This window comes from Haemaphysalis longicornis, unplaced genomic scaffold, assembly GCF_048455015.1.
Source record: "Haemaphysalis longicornis isolate Haplotype H1 unplaced genomic scaffold, Haemaphysalis longicornis Haplotype H1 scaffold_6, whole genome shotgun sequence".
Classification (NCBI taxonomy): domain Eukaryota; kingdom Metazoa; phylum Arthropoda; class Arachnida; order Ixodida; family Ixodidae; genus Haemaphysalis; species Haemaphysalis longicornis.
This window is the reverse complement of record NW_027526407.1, coordinates 91,977,552-91,991,423: the sequence shown is the minus strand read 5'-3', so window position 1 is coordinate 91,991,423 and position 13,872 is coordinate 91,977,552.

The window sequence follows — 13,872 nt, the reverse complement described above, 5'->3', positions numbered from 1 at the left end:
AACATCTCCATGTGTTGATTTTCGGGTAGAAAATGCCTTTGAGGATACCAGTACGTTTGAATTTGTCGAAGAGAAGATGGGGTTCTACGCATTCTTCGCGATTCAATCTCGCTGTTTTACAACGAATGCGGCAGGTTATGGTTTTTATCCTAAAATAGCAGCACTTGATAATTCTGTTAAAATTCTGTACGTGCAAATATTACATTCTCTAAAGTGGACATTGTCTCATCTGATGTGTGATGCTTCTATGCAACTATATTGTCCATGCGAAAGTTTTCCTGCCTTGCAACAGTGCAACGTACTATGTTTTTCTGTTACAGTCAAGTGTCGCGCGTGAATTAAACACGCAACCCTGTGCAAAATACGAATTAAAGTGTGTGGAACTACGTTAATGAGCTGAAACAAACACACAAATCCCTGGTATTATGAAGAGGAAATAGGCAGAATGCAGATTACGATATCTACTAAATAAATGACCACAATTGCTTGAAATAGCAGGTGAGTCAAAGATAACTGCTAAGTTTAAAAAGCGTGGAAAAACCATTTTGCTAACGTTCAGTAAGTTTCATGCATTTGTGTGTCCTGCTCTTTTTATACTGCTAATGTTTTATTCTGGTTTTTGTTATTAGCTGCATAATACCTTAGGACCGCACAATGTCCGCCAGCGTCCATGAGCATAGCATTTACAATCTCAGAAAATCACACAGGCACCAGCAGGATTCGATGCTGTGTCTTTGAGACCAGCCGGAGTTAGTGTCAGTTGTCTGACCCATTGGGCTACGACCGTGACTTAGTATCCGAGAGTCAAACAGCTTAGTCTCTCGTCTGCAACTGTGCGGAGTACCTTAGGATCTCCCAATGTTCGTCCGCGTCTATCTGTGCGCACAACCCCAAGAAGCGAAAATCAAGCGAAATTTGATTTGAGCCATGAGTTGCAGTTTCCTTTAGGAAATAATCAAGGTGCAACTCACGGCTCAAATCAAATGACGGTCGGGGCGCAAATCGGATGCCACTCAGGGAGTAACTTGGATGTCATTTCAAGTCCCCATACTCTGCACCCTCGCCATCATCCACGGAGTGGACATGTTACCATTTTCTTTGATATGCACAATGGCAACCCATTTCTTAAGTGTTCTATGAAATGGCTGTGCAATTTTATCGCGAGGAATAAAGCAATGTTATTTTCTTCAAATGCTGCCTAGGATTGCAAAACATACAGGAAGCGAGGGCCAGACACACGTGAAGTAGTCGCGTTTTGCCTCTCTTGCCCTGAAGCAGTGTTTATTTTCGTGTTGTTTATAATGTGCCATCAATATAGGTATTGCCTGTAAAAATAAATCGAATTGAAAAGGAATTGAATTCTGAGGTGTGCAGTTGTCGTTCGCTGGCTGTGGTATTTTTATTGAAAGAGTTTCTCTTTGGCCTTTCCAGGGCTAGCGCGCCTACACACCGCAAGGTTTTTTGGAATGCGATGAACCTTCTTATATCATCCAAATAAATTTCTGCGACCTCGCCGGGATGAAAAGCTTACCTGGAAACCATTCCTGCGGAATTCTTGTGACAAATTTATACACGTGGGCGCAAAAATGTGTTTCAGTGGAGCCAAGGATTTTTGCTTATTAGCGAATAGCTCATTGTTTGGAAACACTGTGTTACTTCTTCGCACAGACGATATATAAAGAGATTGTGTTATCTTTATATTGTCTATAAAATACATACCGTATTTACGCAGGTTCATGATGTTGTTAGGAGCAAGTACCATTGGCCATGTATTCTGGTCTGTATAAATTCTGTCAACTGGAAAAGGAATATAGATTTTTAGAGGTAATGCGTTTATTTCCAATAACATATCTACAACCGCAATGTTGCTTAAAATAAACATTTTTCTACACAATTTACGGATAGTTCCTCAAATGTTCCAACAAAATAGGGTCGACTAACTACAGCCTGAAATATCGGTGGGGTTATAGATATATCTTGCTTCTGACGTTTAAAGTAGTAACCGCCACATGTTTCTTTCGAAACAGAATAGCATAAACATTTTCAGGAGTATTTATATTTCCGCATTTGAATGACAATTTGCCGACCAGTGTGTTTAACAAAATGCGGAAATTCGTTTGGTTCATTGAGGAAGCATCCGCGCCCTGGGCGGCACAGACCCCGTCCAAGCGCTTCTGTTGGCTTTTTGTCCGCGCTCCGAACATCTTTAATATGGTCCCTAGTAATATCTGTATTTTGATGTGGAATAAACTTGACTTTGCCAAACTTGAAATTCTCTTTCAACATAATTGTACTTTGGTATGCCGAGTGCCCGAGATTCAGAGACGTTTCCCGTGCAAGCCCGTAATATCCTCCCATTTGCTTGCTAACGGAAAAGCCTTCAAAATTCTGTTCTGAGAAAAAACACATTGTCCTTGTTGTCGACACAAAAAAATTGCTGCATGTTAGGATGGTAAATACGAGGTCACTTTATGGGCACTGTGTGGCAGAAGATGACCAGTGGAGCTCTATATAAGCGCTACTGAGCTATGCTACCCTGCGCTAGGTATGACGTAAGCTCCTGAAAAGGTATGCAAGGGTATTTCTAGTTTTTTTTATTTAGTCTATAGTTTTGTTTGAACCTACAATTGATCCACCGTACTCGAAAATATCATCTTTTGGGACTGGAAGTAAGCTCCTTTGTTTGCCTAGTTAGGTTTCCAGTTTGCATTGCCGCTGCTGACTCCGTGATTGCTGTTGTTAGGTTATCATTTAGAGTGTCCACACAAGTGTTGCAAAGTTACCACTCCGGAATTGCAATCACTCCGGAATCATTTCACCTTTTTGAGGTGTTGGAATGGAATGGGAATGGAATGAGGACAACGGTTGGTGGAAGAAAAAGGGAATGGTATTTCTCGAATTTTCCTCGGAATAGAATGGGAATGAAATGGTGATTTTTAGACGACGACGTCGCCATTGCTGGCCCCTTCTGGCTATCTAATTGGTCTGTAACGACGACTGCATCAGTATATCTCAAATAGAACACCGGCGAAGAAAACGGGAACAAATACGCGCCATCTTAAAAAGCCAAACATGCGCAGCCTGCGGCAGCGTTGGTGAAACTGAACTTCGAGCAGCGCAAACGCGTCTCGCCGCCGGGCCGGTGACGAAGTTTAACGGTGACGGTGAGCTTTCTACCTCCACGCTCTGGTGCGGTAGTGGGCAGCTGGGATATACGATTGCATACTACATTAAATCCGATAATGCAAAAGACACGGCTGCAAAGGGCGTTTGTTCCAATATTTCCGGCTCCAGTAGCGCCATTGTTAGCGAATGACAGCTCTCAGCAGTGCGACACCGTGCTTTGCTTCGATGCGAAAGTGCGGCGTTCTCGTCCAGTTGCTCCAAACTCGCTCGCGGTTTGGTTGCGGTGTTTCTGTGCACGTGGCCTTTGCGCCCGAGGTACAAACGTACCTGATTACTGAAACCTTAGTTGTCGGCGTGATAGTTTGAGCATCGGCACTATTTAGGTAGAGAGGCCTCATTTCCAAGTTTTGCTCAGGTCCTCGCGCATACTGCAATGGTTGCGCGTTCACAAAAACAAACTGCGTGACCATACTTCGTTATTTTTCCAGTGCTTTCGACACAGTATGACTCTGTCAATTTAAATTAAGGGGTGGTAAATATTACCGTGTATTGAACGGATTGCGCTGAGGTAGTGGCGGGGAAATAAACAAGCGAAATGGAGGTCAACGTAGAAGCGGTGGAGACTTTCCTACTGTGAATGCAAAACTGTTAACGGTGTTTCGTGATGCTGCCTTCCCGTCTCTCACGTTGGTACAGTACCATTTGTGCTCAATGCTGCAAATTCAATTGAAATCATTCAAGTAAGCATTTAGAATACGTGTACATGTGAGAAAGCTCCGCGTGACATGCCTGTGAGTTGTCCAGAGCATACTAATTATGGTGGTATGATGGTACACAAAGCAGATAGCAAGGTAGCACTTGACAGACTGTGCAACGAAATGGACAATAACGTAATAGCTGCTTCACCTCCCGTTGCGCAAGAACAATCTGTTAAAACATGCGAACATGCAAACTTCAAAATGAGTAGTGGGGATCTAGGTACTTGTAATGAAAAAAGGGGCAGTCTGACACTGCCCTTTTTTATAGTGAAAGCTTTCTCAGTGGGACCGATGGCGTTCGGTCAATAAAACTAATACATTTCCATATATACGGGTGGCTGTACCGAAAAGCTCTGATAATAACTCTGGACGCACGGCGCGTGCGTGAAACCGGGGACCGGAAATAAAGTCTTCCTATCTCTCTCTCTGAAACCGAGCTTCCAGTGTGTCAAAATGGTTACCTGAAAGTCGCGAAATAGAACAGTTTTAAATAATACTTCACACACGTCGATACTGAAGACACACTGCAATAGTATATGTTTATCTTATAAACCACGTAACCATGTACATCTAGATCGTTCGTAGACGCGTTACTTGTGCGTGAGAAATCGCCGCATGGGTTCGTTGTTCGCTTGCGATTTGGGTGTTTGAATGTTTGGCGATCGGTTGAATGAACGTTCAGCGAACTTTGGTTTAACTTTTAGCTATCGCACTTCTTTCTACTTTCGTAAGGAAGGGATGGTAGTTGTTTGCATTAGAAGGGTAGTTGCTCTGCATGAGATACGTAACAAGCTGCTACCACCTCACAAATCTGTGACAAGTGGTATATTTTGCATATTTTGCAGTTATCAACGCGTATAATACGGTTAGATTATTTTGCGTTCCTCGATAGCTCAATAGAGTACCTGAGGCAGTTTTTACGTTGAGGAATCATAGGAATAGAATTGAACTGCCCGGCCATTCTATGAATTGGAAAGGGCGCAATTCTGCAATTCTGAGGAATTGAAAGGAATGGCATCACGGCAAGTTTTAATTCCTAGGAATGCAATTGAAATGGAATGGGGAAGCCCATTCCGCCACACTGGGTCCACACTGTCCTCGTTCTGACCGTAGAGAGGTGCAAACTTGTTCCGAAGGGTTATTTTAAAGTCGTGGGTCCGGTCTCTTACTGACATGACATTGGGCTTCTTACTTTTTGCGGGCTTCCTTTTTTCTTTTTTGAGATTTAGCCCTATTTGCGCCTAACCGTCCTATCATTACTGCACCGAATCTTGCATAGTACCTCCACTGCTTTCACAATACCTGGGTTGTCACTCAGAATGAAGTCAATTTCGTTTTTTTTCAATCCCGTCAGGACTTTTCCTAGTTAATTTCCTACTCTTGCATGTTCGGAAGAATGTCTTCGGTAGTTTGAGGTTATTTCTCTCTGCAAACCCAACCAGTGGCCAACTCGACAGTTGCGAGTGCCTATTCCAGAATTTTCTTAGGATTTTTTTGTACTGTCTTTGCACCTACTTCTGCATTAAATTCTCGAATTACCATTGTGAACTGCGCGGCTCCCTTATTCGTTGCTGACTCGACATCTTCGTAGAAACTATATACGGCCTCATCCTCGTAGCTAGCTGTTGGCGCATACGCTTGTATTATCTTCAACCTGTAAAGCTTGTTAAGCTTGATCACAACGACGCTTACCCTTTCGTTAACACTGAAGAATTCTTCCACATTTTCTGCTATTTCCCTGTTGATCGAAAATCCTATCCCGTGCCGTTTCTTTTCGTGAGGCCTCCGATAGCACAGGATGTGCCCACTAGTAAGTTCTATACAGGCTTGTCCTGTTCTTCCAACCCCATTTAGCCCAATATTATCCCACTTAACGTCCTTGAGTTCCTCTAGTAGTAGAGCTAAGCTACCCTCGCTAGAGAGGGTTTGTGCGTTGAGCGTTGGCAAGTTCAAGTTCCTTAGGTGTCCTGTCCAGATCCAGGGATTCTTAGCACCCTCCGCTGTTTCACTTGCCTGACCGCCGCCGTTGTCAGGTGTTCTGCAGCACCTGGGGACTTAGGGGGAGATTTGGGTTGATCACAAATGGGGCGGTTTGGGCAACTGCTACACCAGAGTGGCCAGATCCTTCTCTGTCGAGGGGGTGCTGTTTGTGTCCCCAAGAGGCTTCCTAGCAGAGTTGAACCTTTCTAGTGTAGCCTCCAAGATATCCCGGATGGTGTTTTACTTCTGGACCAGGCAGAACTCCATGCGTGGGATATTTCGGCATGAGAAAAAAAAAACAAAAAAGGAAAGGAAAGGAACAAAAAAAGAAAAGAAAAAACTCTCGAGCGCGTGTTTTCATCATGAATCTCCTCATAAGCAGCACGTAAGATTCTCATACGGGGCTACGCAAAAACATCATGCGTCTATCTTGAAAAGTCACAGTTGTTGTTTGGTCGTTGTAGCTATTAGGGTCTTACATCGTAGTTGGCAATTTTTAGGAAAGCTGAGCGAGTATGCAAAGAACGAGCGACCAGAGCTATTGTCCGCAGAATAAGCAGGCATAAGTGTGGCACTTTGATAAGGTACTCAGTGAATGGTATTCTGTTTTATTGTATTTGGTATAGGAATGTTTTCAAGGCTTGAGAAAAAATTAAGGATGCGTTGCTGGCAGCTTTCACATTCATATAAAATTCTAAAGAAAAACGAAAAAACTGTTTGTAGTTGTACTTAGATAACCTTAAAGCGCCTAGGAAACTGCATTTGGTGGCAGCCGCAGTATCTATAGGTTCCAAAGTAAGCCGTCGGTACCCTTGACATTATATGTTAGAAACACCACTACTGAGAGTTCAGCGGGTGTTGTAGTCGCAAACTGCACACGGGGGCATACACTGCTAGCATCGCAAAAACGGAAACATAGAAAGGAAGGCCCCAACATACAAGTAGTAGGCGCGTTACAATTCCGTAAGCAATGATAACCTCACATAGACACCAACATTGCCTGAATATAGTACGCAGGGCCATCTGCTATTGAGTAGTGGTCTTTTGCGCCTCGGAACGTAAAATACTGTACCGTATTTCCGCGAGAGAGGAGCCGCTGAACGCTACACGGCACGGGTACCTTCCTGTTGAACTCCGTCATGCGGCGCACGCTGAGATCCGTTCAGGACGCCTGTCTACCGCGAATGCTTTTCTTCTTTCGGAGTTGCCCTTTAAACATTCAGCGTAAAATAAACGGAGTTCTAGAAGCTTCGAAGTTCGTTTCCTCCACGCAGGGCACAAAGGCCTACTAAGAAAGAGGAAATTAAAGGGTTGGGCGGGGGTACATTCCCCAGCATTGTTCTCTGTACACGCAGCTGAATTCCTTCTGGCGGCGAAAACTGCGATGCGTCCAGGACGCCTGGCTACCGTGAATGTCCGCGAGACGAGACTAGAAAAAGGAAGTCCATTACTCGATAGAGAGATGACATACGATAATTCGGAGGCCAGGACTCGACATGCGCAGCATACGACAGAAAAGAGTGGAGGTCAATGGGGGAGGCCTTCGTCCTGCAGTGGAACCAAATAGGCTGTTGTTTATGATGATGATGATTACCTAAAGTTGGCAATGACGCTGTAAAAGTATGGACGCAGAGTTAGCAAACAAAAAGTGTGCGCCGCCTGTGTGAGGTGCTACAACTATGACGCATAAGTGGTGAGTAGCGATAGTGTGCAGTAGCTGTTTAGCAAGCACTGAGGGGAGTGAGGAGAGATACTATAGCTAGGTTTACCCCCACGGACGCTCTGGCTAGCGTGCTAGGTGTACGTTCCCATCGATGACCAGAATATTAGCGTACAAGAGCTCCGGTGTAACATCACATGAGTGATTCGACGAAAATGGGACCCGCGTATCCACAGTAAAAGTTTATGGCGCTAGCATTTTGCTGTCAGCATTTTTTCTTGTCGCGCTTCACTCTCTCGACGGCCTCTCGTCCCGTGCGGTTAGAGAGATGATTTTAGTGGCACAAGAACTGTTATACAATACGATGGGCACACATTCAGGTTTCTTTCGCTGACCTTGATAATAATGAAAGGGGGCATATTTGCAAATTTATTGCAAAACGTTTATTTGACCAGACGTATACCCGCAAAGCCTTAAAAAAACTGACAGAATATATGGGGACAAAACAGATTCTAATGAGAAGCAATTATAAATATTTCAAGAAGTGAAAAATAAATTCAAAGAAAGATCACATTGAATTAGGCAGGATTTAGTGATTGATTGATTGATTGATTAAAACTTTCACTAAAGTACTGGAAATGGCGAAGAAGCAAAAAGTGTCAATAAGAAAGAGAATTAGTCTCGTCCTTCGATGTGGAGAAGGATGACAAGCAAAGTTGGGCGCAGCGAATGCCGTGCAAGAAGCAAACCATGTTTTTGAATTGTCATTATCAAATGTCCAAGTCATTCAGTTGAATTAAAAATAGAATGACATGAACGTTATTCTAACGGAACAACATGACGATTGGAGTTCCGCTCCCACGTCGTAAGCATCTCACTGTCGGTGCAATACAACCATCAAAATTGCTCTACACCGGAGGATACCAGATAGGTCGCAGTGGATTGTGAGCCGTTCCAATGGAAGCACTCCACCTTCTTAAACAGGAAGCAATCGGCGAGGGATTGAAGACTGGCTCTGTGAGTACAGCACCTCCTACTGACCCCTACACCCGAGCAGGCCACCGGTGAAGTGTGCGAACTTCGAGGTGAACGATGGCGGTGTAGCTTTTGCTCCCGAAGCCCTTCAAAGTGAACAAGAAATAAGCGCCAGACAATTGTGCAGAGAACGACACGTATACGCAAGCGTTTTTTCTCTATCAAACCAGTCTGGCGGTGCCAAAAACAGACATGATGGCTAAAGGACGGGTTTTGGAGAGGAAAAAAATTGGCTGGTGATTACGATACTTACTAATGCGATATTTCTGTGCAGCAGGAGTGCGCTGAGGCAGCGCTCACTCATAGGTTCTATAGACGGGAGCGATGTTTAGCCCCTGCGGTGCGTCTCAAGAAGAAATTGCGACCCACGTCTGAGGGAGGAAACGCACATCAGCGTCACCGGCACGCCCCACCACCCCCTCACGTCATCGCCAGTGTCGCGCAAACGAGCGTCTCATGCGGGCAGCGCATATTGCGCCCTCCTTCATTGCACACTGTCTGTGAGCACTCGTGCAACCACGGTGCAGCGCCCCCCCCCCTCACTATGATGCCACACTCTCCTCCTTACAGCAAACGGCCACCACCCTTCTTCACTGCATACTTTTGGAGAGCGCTCGCACTGCCACGGCGAACCACCCTACGTTCCCAATTTCGCGACAACCTCCTTCTTTGTTTACTTTCGCTATTCGGTCTTCGTGACACTCTCCTACTTTGTTTTCTTTCACTATTCGGTTTTGTCATCGTTCACTCATTTGCGATGACGACGCGGTTCAGCCTAGCGGCGGTCGCGGACATGAGGCGCCTTAAAAACGTGTGCAGAAACGCGTGCATCGCTCTGCACACATGCGTCGGGCCATTTATTGGCTTCACTTCGGCGTTCGAAGGAGGCGCGGTGCTCCTCATCCGAGACGAATTCGGAGCTACTAAACACGGTGGAACTTTAGGCGGCAACGGCACCGCGTTGGTGGTATACAGCTAGGCGTTTTGTTGTTTTCGCGTCCATTCCCGCTTCTGTGTTTGCCGACCCTCCTGCAGTTCCGCAGATCAAACGACACGCGCTGGTCATTTAGTGGGTAAACAAAAGCAGCAACTAATGATAAGCGTGCTAACGCTGTTATCAGCCATTTGCTGAACTTCTTAAACACGCACCGGAAGGGGGCGGTCGAAATGTGTAAAACCTGCAAATAGACGTCTGCGGTAGCGAGGAGGAGACGAGAAACTGTGCGAGTAACGCAGCTGCGCCGGAATAAAATCCCGTAGGTTAGCCTGATACAAATTCCCTGTAAAAACAAAACACGAGACGTTCCCCCCAGCGTATAGAGATTGACTTCAGTGAAAGATAATATACATGCCACGTTTGTTTAACAAGGACACACACAAAATGGAACAGCAGGTCACATATTCGGCGCACATGGCAATTGTGGAGCGCTCGTCCAAGTGATAATCGAGGAGTAATTGTTTAAGCAACGGCCACAAAGTGGGAGCTTTGGAGTAAAATTGGCTCTTAAGACCAGTAAGATGGTAACGATGAATATAAAAAAAGAAAGTACTGTAAACAAAACGTCTAAGTTGCCTCGCCGGCTTGGGTATTGAAAGAAGAAAATATGAGAATGAATGATAAAAATACGAAGGATTCTGAAAGGTGCTGAGTCTAGAAGTGCCAATTCAGCTATAGAATCAGTATAGGCCGAGGTAAGTTCCACACAGACTTTTAAGCAATGAATGGTTGGCTTGCTAGGTACACATGAGGCGTAATCAGCAGCCTCATACTAGAGGAGATAATTTGAGTCACTTAAATTAAAAAAACATCCCTGGAGTAAGAGCACTGCTGAGCTGTGCAAGGTGCGGGAGAAAGAATTACGCGTTTCTTGTCTACAAAAATACAACGTCTGTCTCTGGACAAATTTATCCTGATAGAACTTCAGAACAGTGGCAACTGCTGACAAATGGGAGCAAAAAATGGATAATATTCGACGGGGCAAACAGAGCGGACGCACAAGGCTGGTTGGAAAATATGAGAAGTTTTGTGAGAAAACTGTGACATGGCATTGAATGATCATTGATGGAACGCTGTTTGTAGGCTTTCCTTCAGATGTAGGCTCTAAACAAGGCATAATGATGATAATAATAATTATATTTGTAATAAAGTCATAATAATATTATAAATAATAGAATATTATTAATAATATATATTTATAGTAATACCTATGTTTATTTTTGCCCAGGAATATCCTTGAGGCCTTTGTGCTTGCGCACATAGGGGTACAAGTTCAAAACGATGCACAGCCAACGAAGACAAAACACGTCAAGATCAAGTGCAGACGATAAAGAGAGATAACACGTAAAGCACAGCTCATCACAAAAAAACAGGAAAGTAACCCAACTTTGACACTGCATATGAACAACGTATAACAAGAAACCACTATAACTCATCGGATAATATATGGTGTACACACAATCAACACATGAATGCAGTAATGGCGCAATAGAGGAGATAAACAGCTCACAGAAAAAAATGAACATATCTTATAACACAGACGGCCCTGTAAACTAGGAAACTCAATTTTAGACTTGAACAATATAAAACGGCGAGGGCAGCTTACTTTGCAAAGAGCAAGGCAACGTAAGAAACAGGCAGCCTAACAAATATCAAACTAAAAGTAAAAAAAATGAATTAGTTGCTACGGAACATAAAATATATCATCATCATCATCATCATCACCACCAGCCTATCTACGCTCACTGCAGGGCAAAGGCCTCTCCCATTATTCTCCAATTACCTCGGTCCTGTGCCAACTGTGACCAATTTATCCCCGCAAAATAAAATAAAATAAAATAAAATAAAATAAAATAAAATAAAATAAATCAAAATAAAATATATGGCGTGTTTCAATGGAGGACAATATGTGCGAGTGTATAACTGACACTCACTGTTTAGTAATAATATAATTTTATAATAATAGTAATCAATCAATGAATCAATCAATCAATCAATCATGTTTATTTACGTGCCCAGGAACAGCCAGAGTCCTGAGTGCTGGCGCACGAATAGTTACATGAAAAGAAAATACAAGAAACATATTGGAAGAAACAAACAAGCGACAAGACACACACAAATTGAAGTAGCGAAAATTACAGAAATAAAGCACAGGCGGAGCCTGGGTACAGGTAAAAAAGAAAAAGAAAATGCCTTTGTGGCTCAGCTTATTGTACTGAATACACAACAAGCAGAGAACAAAGTTTAACAGTAAGACGACAAAACCATAATATATTATTCTAATATTATTATTATTAGAAATAATATAATAATAATAATATTCAATCAATCAATCAATCAATGAAACTTTATTTTCGCTGCTGCCCAGGAACACCACTAAGGTCTTGGTGCTGGCACACCATATACACAACATTATTAACAGAAATGTAGAACAGCACGGCAAAACATACAAAATCCTCGATATGTCAGAAAAATAAAGTAAAAATACTTACAGAAATTCAGAAAAAAAGCAAAAAAACAGTGTTGCAAGCTATGGCCCTCGGCCAGCGAAACATTTCAAGGCACTTGAGAAAAGGAAATATACAACAAAATACACAGTGCATATGATAGAGACAGAGTGTACATATAAAACGAGAGTTTAGATTTTTGAAAAGTTACACTGCAATAAAGTATTAGCGTAAAACGAGCGATGCCTTTGCAATGTCCTATCTTGTCGAGACACACAACAAACATAGCAACACGTTTGAAAGAAAAATAACGAAAAAACAATGGCAGGAGTATAGACATAAATGTTCAGACCAACAAATCGCAGAGATAATAAAAATGACGAGTGATCACCCATTAATTGTTCAATTGTGTGTCCAAGAACGATGTGCTGGTGCGGAAAGAAAAGTGCATATCTCAGGAAAATATAGAACATAGCATTGTTTAGTCTGACCAAGAATGAGACACTTTGAGATAATAATAATAATAATAATATCATAATAATCAATCAATCAATCAATCATGTTTATTTACGTGCCCAGGAACAGCCAGAGGCCTGGGTGCTGGCGCACGGATAGTTACATGAAAACAAAATACAAGAAACATATTGAAAGAAACAAACAAGCGACAACACACACAAAAATTGAAGTAGCGAAAATTACAGAAATAAAGCACAGGCGGAGCCTGGGTACAGGTAAAAAAGAAAAAGAAGATGCCTTTGTGGCTCAGCTTATTTGTAATGAATACACAACAAGCAGGGAACAAAGTTTAACAGTAAGACGACAAAAACAATGACAAAGTATAGAGACAAATGATAAGACAAGCATGATAAGTAAACAGTTTCAAAAACAGGCAACTATATTGGTTAAACAGAACCACAGAGAAACGAAATTTCAGCAATAAAAAAAAGAAAAACGAACGACAGAGATATCATAGATGTTTACCATACTGTGTTCAACCAAGCAGTACGGTAAATTGTAAAGGAGCTTTGAAAGATGTCAAGGCGTTCAGAGAAGCGGTTGTAGCAATTCTGTATTCTGCGCACAGGAGAATGATTGGAGTTGCGCGCAGCGGTCAAGAAAGGGCGATGCGACCGGGTGGGCCTCTGTGGAACACTAAACTCTAAACAGTTAAGCAGGTCTGCGGAAGAAAGGTCACCATGAACAATTTTGTGAAGAAATGTAAGGTCTGCACGCATACGTCTGCAGGTCAACGAAGGAATGGAAGGAACTATGGGTAAGTCAGAATCAGGACCCGGACTGTGATTGTGATGACGGTGCTTAAATATGGATAAAAACTTCTTCTGCACACGTTCTATTAATTCACTACTAGATTTGGAGTTGCCGTTCCAGGCAACAGAAGCATATTCTAACTGGGGGATACATATTGCATTGTATAGCATTAGAAATGGATCTGGAGAAGAGAATTCCTTTGTAATCCGACACACATTTCCAAGACTTCGGAGCGCTCGCCGGGTGATGAGCCTAATATGAGAAGAAAAAGAGAGGGTACTGTCGAAAAGAACCCCGAGGTCCCTAATCTCCTCAACCCTTTGCAAAGGAGCTCCCGCTATACTGTAGGAAAACAGTAGACGATGGGTTTTCCAGCTGTACGTGACAACCTTTGTTTTAGCTGGATTTAAAATTAGACAGTTTTTGCTGCACCAGACCGATAATTCCGACACATCCCTCTGCAAGGTACAGCAGTCCTGAAAAGTGCTAATGTGCCTAAATAGTTTGACATCATCAGCATAGAGAAGAAATGAAGATTTTGTTAACACTGTTGACACATCATTGATAAAGATAGAAAACAATAGTGGACCCAGCACAGAA